The sequence below is a fragment of the Leptonychotes weddellii genome, chromosome 1, assembly GCF_054177405.1.
Source record: "Leptonychotes weddellii isolate Sample4059 chromosome 1, ASM5417740v2, whole genome shotgun sequence".
Taxonomy (NCBI): Eukaryota; Metazoa; Chordata; class Mammalia; order Carnivora; family Phocidae; genus Leptonychotes; species Leptonychotes weddellii.
In genome coordinates, this window is record NC_138369.1 from 181,683,707 (window position 1) to 181,695,612 (window position 11,906).

At 46.3% G+C, this 11,906-nt stretch overlaps 1 long non-coding RNA gene across 1 annotated transcript in view; it reads left to right on the plus strand.

Moving 5' to 3' along the window:
- The first annotated feature begins 403 nt into the window (after positions 1 to 403).
- Positions 404 to 11,906, plus strand: part of LOC145717340 (uncharacterized) — a 23,036-nt gene continuing 11,533 nt past the window's right edge. The window contains exons 1-2 of the long non-coding RNA XR_014140488.1: positions 404 to 482; positions 9,902 to 9,965. This is a non-coding gene — a long non-coding RNA (uncharacterized LOC145717340). The remainder of the gene's footprint in view (positions 483 to 9,901; positions 9,966 to 11,906) is intronic.

An 11,906-nucleotide genomic window follows, 5' to 3' on the forward strand; every position in this document is an offset into this window, starting at 1 on the left:
TATGACGATACCGACTTTCATCTCCTCTCAGGTGTTGCAAAGAGCAAATAAAAGGATGAAGCTGATGCTAGCGTTTTGCAAACCACTGAACTCTACAAATATCGATGATTTTATGGTAACTCGGGGAGGCTTGCATCAGACTTCGAACTTGCTTGGTTTGAGGGTATGGCTTCTCACAGGCAACCCCTCCATTATTCAGAGTAGAACTCATGCTCTGTCACATGAGAGGCTATTTTCTTCTTGTATTTCCTTCTATTTTCGGTGTTCAACTTTCTCCTCAGCGTTGTTTGTAGGTGGGCAAATCTTAACCGGGTTTCTGTTCCTCAAATCAGCTTCTTCATTTGCATTAGGGGGAAGGGTGGTCCAAGCTGTCCTTATTACTGCCCAGCCTTTCATAGATCTTTGCCGAGAGGAGCCTTGGTCGGTTGTCACGAGCCCCGGATGGAGCTGAGCCCCCACATTTGGCAGCCGTGCGACCTTGGGTGAGTTTTTCACCTCCCTGCTTCTCAAGCTCCCCATCTACAAAGTGAAGGGCCGGGCTCTTTCCCTAAGGACCCCCTTGCTGTATGGCTTCAGAATGATTGCAAAGAGTCCGAAGCAGAAGTGAACACTTACTTTAAATGTCTGCACTTTGGCAATGGGGCCGCAGTGGAATCTTGATTTAGTTGTGTTTGGATAATTTTCCTTTCTCTTTTTGCTTGAGCGCTTCCTACTCCAAATATTTGTTTATTGCAGCTATCCTCCCCTCCTTTTGCTCTACCAATGCGGGTGAGATGCAAATGTGCCTTTCGCCTTGTCACTGTGTCGCCTGGGCCCCCAATTGACAGACAGGAGGCAGAACAGTTGTGGGAGCTGGAGTGGCAGGGAGCAGGGTTCGGGGGCAGGAAGTGTGAGTCAACACGCAAGGAAACCAAGGCAAACAGTTGGAAGGCAGGGGTAGAAAATTTGAAACTCGCAGGAGGACTGCGAAGTGGGTTCCATTTCTGGGACTCCAGAGTGAGGAGAGCTGACCTGAGTGTGGCTGGGCTAGCGGTACATTTAAAAAAAAAAAAATCAGATCATGTTATTCCACTGCTTAAAACTGTTCAATGGATTACCATCTCACTTAAAAACAAAAGAATCTGAAAATCCCCATCCTTTGGCTGACAAAGGCTCCGTGGCCTAAGCTTTGCTGTTTCTTCTTCTCATTTTCCACCACTCTTTTCCTTGCTCCCTGTAGGCCACAGCACTAGTTTCTTAGCGTCCCTTAGTGCCTTCCTGCCTCAGGACCTTTGCACTTGCTGTTCCTTCTGCCTGGAACATCCTCCTCCTTTATCCAAGCAGCCATGTTACCTTCTCAGAGGCCTTCCCACACCACCCAAACTGAAGGAGCCAGCCTCACTCCAGGCTTTCTTCGTCCCCCTTGTTCAGATGTATTTTTCTTTGTAGCCCTTACCACCGCTTGACCTTCTCGCACAAAAGGGGCTGTTTGATGTCCGCCCCCTCCACTGGCATATGAGCCCCTCAAGGACCAGGGGCGTTGTGAAGTTCTCCATAGTGTCCCCAACACACAGTTCCGTGCCTGACATAACTGTAGAAGGAATGAGTGCATGAGGGAATGAGTGAACGAATGGAGAGATGGATGGGTGAAGGCTTATTGGAACTGTAAGCTTTGGGACCTGCTTCTGGTTCTTCAGACTCTCCTTCTGTCATCTTGGTCCTTGGCTTCCTATTTCCACACCTGTCTAAGTTCTACTCTCTTCTGTTTGTTTTGTTTTGTTTTGTTTTTGCTTAGCCGCAGTTTCAGTGAGAAATGTCCCTGCCCTATCCTGGTTCCATGGCCCCTGGCTGGTCAAGCAGAGGCCTTGAGGGGGAAGTAGAGCAGTGCAAGAGGAGACCGAGGCTCAGGACCCAGGGGCAGAATTTCTTCCTGCAGAGAGAATGCTGTAGCTAAAGGTCAGCCACACCCCTGCAGGAGAACACCCATCACTAGCCGGGGTTACCGGGGCCTTGCTGGCATGGTTCTGCATACAGAGACAGAACATGAACTGATGGACTCTTCAACAAGCCCACTGCCCTGGGGCTGGCTTGAGGCTTCACACATAGTGGACCAGGCACCCAGGACCAGGGGAAAGGATTCAGCGCCAGGCCTCAGGCTGGATCCCAGCCCTCACTTTTTACCACAAAGCTTATAAAGGTGTGACCCTCATGGATCAGCTGCGATATGCTGTTGTCTTCAGACAAGACAGTCTAAATAACCGAAAATAATTTCAAAACGACTCAGATTTGTTTCCATGTGTTTCTCGAACACCTGGAAACCCATAATCACCTACCAGGAGCCCTTGAAATCCTGCTTGTCTCTCTCCCATTCACCGAAAGGTACAGCACAGGTACTGTTCTCAAAAAAACCTCACCCAAAAGACTTCTCCCATCCCTGCCCCATCCCCTGCACACCTCTCGTTTTTCTGCTCCTCTCTCTATATCCTCCCAGGTCTCTATCCCAACAGATTCTCCTTGCAGGGAGGAGGAAGGAAAGAGATGGGAATTTTCCTTAGTGATTACAGACATGGGGTAGAGTCAAAGCCCTGGTTCCCTCGCCTGCCAAGTAGCAGTAACAGCAAAGTCCACGTCTCAAAGTGTGGAAGGATCAACGCAGCGAATGGACAGGGAAGACAGTTTTCTACCAGAGCAGAGAAACAGTTTTCTGTGCATTTTCCTTCCTCTCTGCTGGGGTTGTCCCCAGGTCACTCAGGAGCACGAACAGATTCCTGGATGAGAGAAAGATCTGGATGCTTGCTCCAACGAGCAGATACAGCTGGGGGCTGGGAGCAGGAAGAAGTGGCAGCAGAGAGTGTGTAGGATGCAAGGGGCAGGTGTGGAGGGAGCGGGGTCCCTAGAGCAGAGGGGACACGCTGGGATCGACGTGTGGGCTCCCCAAAGTCTAACGATGGTGGACAACCGTGGACACTCCTTGTGTGAAAAGAGGTGGGCGAGGCAGAAAGAAAATCTTGCCCTTGACCAAGGTCAAGCTGAACTGAGGGACTGATCTCTGAGCTGGGGTGACTAGACACAGCCACAGTGACCCTCATGTGTGATGCAGAGGCTGTGATTTACCCTTGGCCCGAGGATCAGTGTTTGTTGTTTTTCTTTTCTGTTGGTAAACTTCAGCTTTATCGTTGTACATGCTCCCAGGAAGGGGCATCCATTGACTTACAGGACCCTTCTGTGACTTTCTGGAGAGGTCACCCCTGGGCTGACATCACAGGTGTTCCTGATTCAAGGTTGTCGTCTGTGACCTTGAGGAAGGAGATGGGAACAGCAAGGCTTTCAGCCTGATGGGAGAATCCTTGTGAGCCTCTGCAGAAATGGGGTGGGAGCTGCATTAAGTATCCCACCTGGGCACAGGTGCAGGAAACAGGTTCATCTCCCTTCACAGGGCAGGGGAGGACGAGAAGGGCTCCTCCTGGATTGGTCCAGAGCCCTGTTGTCCAAATAAAGGCAGTAGGCTCTTGGTCTTAGCATCATCTCTTACCATCAGGATGGACAATGGCTAACCATCCACATTTGCTTCCACGCCCCCCTTTTTTGATATAAGAAATAAAACATTGCCAATAGAAAGGAAATCCCCCTGGTTCTTCCTCAGTCCCTACATCCTCTCCTTCTTCTAAGATTATCTCTGCTGTAAATTTGATGACTGTGCTCTGGCCCATTAACAAATATATATTACACATCTCTAAGTGTATCTACCTTTAAATATATTTTCCATGAACAAAATATAACATTAGTTTATGTGTTTATAAAAGAGATGATACTCTACTAAATATTCATTTATAAACTTATTTTAAGCCAATCAGAGAAAGACAATTATCATATGGTTTCACTCATATGTGGAATATAAGGAATAGCGCGGAGCATCATAGGGGAGGGGAGGGAAAACTGAATGGGAAGAAATCAGAGAGAGAGACAAACCGTGAGAGGCTCTTGACTCGAGGAAACAAACAGAGGGTTGTGGAAAGGGAGGTTGAGGGCGGATGGGGTAACGGGGATGGGCATTAAGGAGGGTACGTGATGTGATGAGCACTGGGTGTTATATGCAACTAATGAATCATTGAACAATACATCAAAAACTAGTGATAGGAGGCCTGGGTGTCTCAGTCAGTTAAGCATCTGCCTTTGGCTCAGCTCATGATCCCAGGGTCCTGGGATCAAGTCCCACATCGGGCTCCTTGCTCAACTGGGAGCCTGCTTCTCCTTCTGCCTGCCACTCCCCCTCCTTGTGCTTGCTCTCTCTCTCTGACAAATAAATAAATAAAATCTTTTAAAAAATTAAAAAATGACTAATGATGTACTATATGTTGGCTAATTTAATTTAAATTAAAAAAATTTGCATTCTCCACAGGGGGAAAAAAACATTTTTTTCTGCTTTACATTATATTTCTGAGAACTGGTCACCTCCCTCCCCAATCTAATTAGTAATGTCTATCCATGGCTGTAGGGAATTCTATCCTATGGATATATCACATTTTATTTATCTATTCCTCTACTGATGTTTTGATGTTGAGATTGGTTTTTGGATAGACAAACACCTGCTGCAGTGAACCTCTTGGTCCAGCCGTCCTCATGCTTGTGGGAGAGAGGGTCCTGTAATCACATCCCTCGGTATTAATTTTTGCTCTGCAGTTGTTCACAAATTAGAGGCTCGCTGCTGCTCCAAGCATCCCAGTTAGGCTGTGTGAGAACACCTACTTGCACCAGCCCTCTACGTTTGGACTCCCAGTGATGAAGATGGGAAGGGCGAGGGTGGAGTAGGGGGCCTGGGAGCTGGCCAGGCTTGAACAGAGACGTGTGACCTCTCAGGAAACCTGCCTACCTCCCCAGAGCTGTCCTGTTTAGTTATGTAAGAGGCAAAGGAAACCAATGGTTTGGGGAAAGTCCTGTTGATACAAAACCAACCAGTATATTTTTTATTTTTATTTATTTTTTAAAAAGGTTTTATTTACTTATTTGACACAGAGAGCTGCAGAGAGAGAGGGAGAAGCAGACTCCCCGCTAAGCAGGGAGCCCGACGTGGGGCTTGATCCCAGGACCCTGGGATCATGACCTGAGTCGAAGGCAGACACTTAACCAAATGAGCCACTCAGGCACCCCAAAACCAACCAGTTTAAAATTTAGTTAAGATTCAGGCTATAGCTGGGAAACACCATTTGAGCCAATCACATTCAACCTGCTTCCACCCTAATGCGTGCATAACCTGTTCTTACTTAAGAGCACCACTCAACATTTATATCTGGTTTTATAGGTGCCAAGGGCCCTTTGCCATTAATTAATTATGCCACATAATAATTCTGTTGTGCAGATAATGATGCCTGATTTATACTTGAGGAGGATGACGTTCGAAGATGCAAAGGACCTTGCCCGGGGCCAGATTCTTTGAGCAGAGCCCAAGACATACGTTAGAATTCCCAGTTTTTAACTATGTATTTGATTTTCTGTAAGCCGTGTAGACTTCTAGGTCCATCCTAAGGGTCATGAGCATGTTGGTGGATACGAACTCATACATAAAAGAGAGAGTATAGGGTTCTGCCCCCAAAGAAGCCTGTTCCTTGCTGGGTCCACAGGTCTTCGCAGGGATGCACCTGTTGATGTCCTCTGCTGTTTTGTTTTTTTTTTTTTAAGTAGGCATGCCCAGCATGGAGCCCAATGCGGGGCTTGAACTCATGACCCTGAGATCGAAACCTAAGCTGAGATCAAGAGCCAGACACAACCAACTGAGCCGCCCAGGAGCCCCGATGTCCTCTGCTCTCTTATCCATCTTAGCTGGTGAGGGGTTTTCTCTGTCACTAGTGAACAGATCTCCCTTAACATAGCCTTTGCCTGGTCAGTACTTACTGCTCAAAAGTTTCCAGGGTAAGTGATGTGAAGAAAGGAACTTGAATATGTAATTAGGGGGCCAGTGAGTTTGATCATTTCAGAAAACAATTTGGGAGGTCTTAGAAAAGCTGGAGGTAAACTGCCATCTAGAATCTCTTGCACCAGTGTGACAAGTGACATGCCCTTGGCAGCATATTTGTTAGAACAACAACAACAAAAAAAAAAAGGGAATCACTTCAAATGTTCTCTAACCAGAGAATGGGTAGAAAAGGATGTGTTCAAGGGAATATGGCACTAAAGATCAGTGAAGACGAATAAACTAGAACCAGTGCATCATCATGGGTGAATCTCTGGAACGTGAAGTTGAACAAGAAAAGAAAGTCACAGAGGGCGCCTGGGTGGCTCAGTTGGTTAAGCGACTGCCTTCGGCTCAGGTCATGATCCTGGAGTCCCGGGATCGAGTCCCGCATCGGGCTCCCTGCTCGGCAGGGAGTCTGCTTCTCCCTCTCCCACTCCCTGTTTGTGTTCCCTCTCTCGCTGTGTCTTTCTCTGTCAAATGAATAAATAAAATCTTAAAAAAAAAAAAAAAAAGAAAGTCACAGAAAAATAAGCACAGTATGATTGCATCTAGATAATGTTCAGAAAGCAGCAAACTACGTGGTGTATGTAGAGGAACATACAAATGTAGTTAAACTAGGAAGGCAAAGAGAGAAATACAAGTGCCCAAATCAGACTGGTATTTCCCTCTGATGGGGAGGGAAGGAGACAGACTGGGGAGGGGACTATGAGGGTTTGTACTGCATTGGTGAAGGTCAATTTCTTTAGCTGGGTAGTGGGTCCATAAGGTGCATCTACTACACACACATACACACACCTACATATATACATATGTCCTTTATTTTGCATGAAATATTTAGTAATACAAAAATATACAGTCTACCTTAAAAAAAAAAAGATCATTTGTTTATTTGAGAGAGAGAGTGAGAGAGCGAGCATGAGCAGTAGGAGCAGAAGGCGATGGAGAGAAGCAGACTCTGCTAAGTGCAGGAGCCTGATGTGGGGCTCGATCACATGACCCGGAGATCAGGGCCTGAGCTGAAATCAAGAGTCCGACGCTTAACTGACTGAGCCAACCAGGGACCCCTATAGTTGACCTTTGAACAATGCTGGGGTTAGGGGCACTGATCCCCTGCACAGTCGAAAATCCAGTATAACTTTTTGGGGGTGGGTGGGTAGAGATTTATTTATTTATTTGAGAGAGAGAGAGAGTGAGTGAGGGGGGAGGGCAGAGGGAGAGACTCTCAAGCAGACTTTCTGCAGAGTGTGGAACCCGAAGTGAGGCTTGGCTCTGGGTTGGATCTCACAACCCTGAGATCATGACCTGGGCTGAAACTAAGAGTCAGATGCCCAACTATGAGGTCACCCAGGCGCCCCAATCCAGTATAACTTTTGACTCCCCTGAGACCTAACAACTAACAGCCTACTGTGGACCAAAAGACTCATCGGTAACATAAATCATTCATGAACACATATTTTGTGTGTTCTATGGATTATATACTGTTTTCCTCCAATAAAGTAAGCTAGAGGAAGGAGAAGGTCATTAAAAGAAAAAGGAAGAGAAAACACATTTATGGTACTATTTTGTTATTTATCGAAAAAAAAATCTGTGTATAAGTGAACCCGTGCGGTTCCAACCTGTGTTGTTCAAAGGTCAGCTGTACAAATAAAAAAACTTCTATGGGACTCTATCTTTCTGGTAGCACTTACATTGCTCCATCCAACTTAAAGGCCCTTCACCGTCTGGCCTCCAGCTCTGTAATATTAGGGGACAATAACATCACTTTGTGCCAGGAACTGCCCTAAGTGCTTTATAAATATATTACTGTATCTGATCCTAACAACAGCTTAACTACATATTATGTGTGAGCAAACAGGCCCTGCTCAAGTTCATGCGGCTAGTAGATGGCAGAGGTAATACTTGAACCTAGATGGTCTGATGTAAGAGTCGAAACATTATTCATTTCCCACCTGCTTTCCCGTTCCCTCTGGCTGCGCCATTCATCTCACTATTTCAGGCACATTCCCAACTTTCCTGCACTTGCCTTCTTGTGGCTGGTACTCTGATTACAATGGTCTTTCCCAAGGATATGCCCTACAACCCCAGGACCATGAAACCCACCGTTTAAAAAGAGAGAGAGAGAGAGTGTGTGTGCCGTGATCAAATAAACCAAGCAAATTTTGAAGAGTAAAACCCATTCACAGAGAATTGCAACAGTTCTCAGCTATTAGACAATCTAAGGTGTCCTGGAGTAAAGAAACCTGATTAATTTTGCTCAGCCCAGCAATTCCCAAACTTATTTGACCACAGGACCTCTCCCCACCAGTCACAATATTCGCTATTTCACTGAACCAGTGCTCCAAGGAACCCACTTTGGGAAACAGTGAAGAGCCTTTATCTATTCTTCCCTCCTCTTCACCTGTCTTCATTCATTCCCTTCTCTGAAACTCCAGTCCTTCTAGTTTGTATGGAGCCACTTAGATCTGATTTATAAACTGATGTACGTAAATCCAATCTTGTTTAAGGATTTCTCTTGAGGGCTAGACTTTTATTCCTCAGTGGGGTGTTAAATTCTTTGCGGGCAGGGATGAAATCTTGGGCTCTTTCTCTAGCCTCTCTTGGCTACCAACTGTGACTACAGTGCTGGGGACTCGGTAAATTCTCAAAACACGGAGACAGGAGGCGGTGATCTGAGCATCTAAGGAAGAATACCAAAGGCTTTACCGCAAGAATTGGGCATTTGGAGCCTTGTGTTCAGAGGTTTCTGGATGCATCCAGTCTCGCTGGAGATGGTATAGAGAACACAGCAGACGCCTGTTTCTCAAACTGGGACCCGGGGAGGGATGTCATCAATGTTCCTCAATGATGGGTCTACTGGATTACGGGCGGTTCGATTCTGCGTTGTGTGGAACTTTCCTGAATATTGCAGGATGTTTAGCATCCCTGGTTCCTGGCCCTAAATGTCAGTACCCACCGTCAGTCATTGTACCAGTCAAAAATGCATTTTCAAATGTCCCCCTGTTGGGTGGTACTGCTCTTAGTTGCTACTCAGATATCACCCGTCTAAGGTTAGCATGAGCTCTAGGCTGGGGGGCAGCTATGAGCCCGGGTCTATAAGCCAGTCGACATTAGGAGTAAGGAGACGGAGTGTAGAGAAGTAGGCCTGAGAAGTACAAAATATTTATTGTTGTTTTGTTATTGATAAAAATGGAACTTCTTTTCCAAATCTTCTGTGTAATAAGTTCATACAGCGGTTCCTCTTCTCCCAGACATCTCGTCTCTCTTTTCCTTCCTTCCTCTCAATTTTGTCCTGTTTTCTCGTTTCCATTCTCACCACCCTAGCTGAGGCCCTGGTGATTTTCTTTCATGATGCTCATAGCTGGCCATTCTTTGTCCTGCTCCTTCCCTCCTCTGACTACCCTACACACACCTTCCAAAGCCCCCTTTATTTTATTTTATTTTTTTTGTGGGGTGCTTTTTATAATATATAATGTATCATTTGTTTCAGGGGTACAGGTCTGTGATTCATCAGTCTTACACAATTCAAAGTGCTCACCATAGCACATACCCTCCCCAATGTCCATCACCCAGCCACCCCTTCCCTCCCAACCCGCACCACACCAGCAACCCTCAGTTTGTTTCCTGAGATTAAGAGTCTCTTATGGTTTATCTCCCTCTCCAGCTTTGTCTTGTTTCATTTTTCCCTCCCTTCCCCTATGATCCTCTGTCCAAAGCCTCCTTTAAAGCTCACCCCTGCTCATGTAAGGCCGCTTAATGAGCCTTCTGGGGTCCCCACTGAAGGCCAAACTTGGTTTCAGCAGGTGCTGAAGACCCACAGCCAACCCTCCTGGGATATTCCTGCAGCTTTATGTCCGAGCTCTAGAGTCTAGAATTCTCTTGGTTTCACAATATTCTCTCTGTCTGGCAAACTCCTCATGCTTGTTTCTACCACCTCTGTGTCGTTAAGGACCAATTCGTTCCCTTCCCTTTTAGACCTCTACCTCCTTTTTGGGTCCGTTCAGCTGCTATTCTCTCCACGAATGGGTCCGGCATACTGGTAAGTATGACCAGATTGTGCAACCATTTTTTGGAAATATCCAATTACTGAAGGTCGGTCTCAAACATAAAAGCGCTTTGTTTCTCATTCAGTGTTGCTTTTCTCGAACAATAAACTGTTGGGTTCTCTAATATGGAGCTATTATCAGTTATGACACATTAAGCCATTCTAAAAAGTGTTGATGGTCAGCATGTGGGATTTCTATCCCAGGAACATTTTACAAAAATTAAAGAGAACTCGGATGCAGTCCTTCTCTCATGCTCACCTGAAAAAAATCTCGGTTGATGGATAAACCCAGTCTGAACAGCAGAGGGCTCTTATGTACATAACAAAAATTTGAACTGCTTTTGCAGAGCGTCATAAGCCCAGGTGGTACAAAGCATACGTCGTCATCTGTGCGCCTCTGTAGGTAAACGTTTCAACAGGTGTAATTCCTGTGCTCCTGGCCTCCATCACCCATGCCTTTCTGTTGCCTAGTGGTGTTGAAAGGAGCAAAATGGGGCAGAGACAGCCTGTGGGGAAGTGTTGCAGCAATTCTAAGGAGATACACATGCGAAATACGGTTATGAATCAGTCAAACTAGAAGTAATAACGACCTCATGAGATCGCTGTGAGCTTGATGAGTTAGGTGCCCTGTGAGCTGTTAGATGCTGCACGTATGTGTGTTGACGCCCCCCTTGCGTGGGGGTGTTCCGCCCTTCCTCCAGGCCTGGCCCCTCTCTAGAACTTCAGCAGGTCTGCGTCTCTAACGTCCTACGTGAAGTTCCTCCCTGACGTGGAACAATCATTTCATAATTAATGAAACTGAAACAGAATGCTCGATCTGCTCCCTATTCCACTTCTAACAACACAAAACGAAGCAAACCCCATCACTCCAGCCCTGGTCTTCCTTACTTCCCTGATTGGCACCAGTATTCACCCAGCGGCTCAGGCCAAAAAATCAAACCCTTGATTCTGCTTTTCCCTATTCTTCTAATCCAAGAAGGTCCTGCCTACTCTCCTTCTGAGACTCTGCCCTTCTCTCTCCATCCTCTCTGCTAGCAGTCTAGCAGGAGTCCCCGTGATTGCTGGCCTGGATTTCTGCCAGGGGCCTCCTTCATGGTCTCCCTGCTCCCTCTCTCGTCCTTTTCAGCCTATTCCTCAAACACTGCCAGTGTTCTTTTAAAACAAATCACGTCAGGGCCACTCCCTTGCTTAATCCCCTACTTCCCCTTAAGGCTTCTTCGCTGCACTTAAAACAAAAGCCAAGACCCTTTCCTGGCTTTGTAAGACCCACCTGATCACACCTTCCTGCATCCGCAGACTCATCTTTCACATACTCCTTCTTATGCTCCATGTCGCCACCTTCTTTCCATGCCATGGACACTGCACACGTGGGCTCCCCGTCTTCTCATGGCTGGTTCCTTTGATGCATCTGATTCTCAGCTTAAATACCAACTCCTCCAGGAAGCCACCCCTGATCCTCCAATCAAAAACAGTGAGCCAGTCACTCTCTTTCACCCACCCTACTTCAACTCTGTGAAATACTCACCATTGGCTGGTATTACCTACAAAGCACAGCATGTCTTTTATAAAGCATGTATATTTAAATCCCAACTACTGACATAATTCTATTAACCGTATCCACGCAAAAGCATATGCTGTTTTATAACAGAGATGTCATCCACAACCCCTTAGTATTGTCGTCCGCTCAGAGATGCAGTGACTTCAGAATCTGGGGGGAAATCCATGCAAAATACGGCTGCAAATGAGTTACTTAGGGAAGCTAAGGGATACTGACAGTGACGTCACCAATGTTGAACAGCAGTATGGCATCGTTCATGTATTCATCCCTTTAGTTATTTATCAGCAAACATTTACTGAGCATCTATGCTCTGCCAGTTGTTGAGGAGGTCATGATAATTAGGGCCAGTCTCCCTGCATCGGTTTCTCACCCCCCCC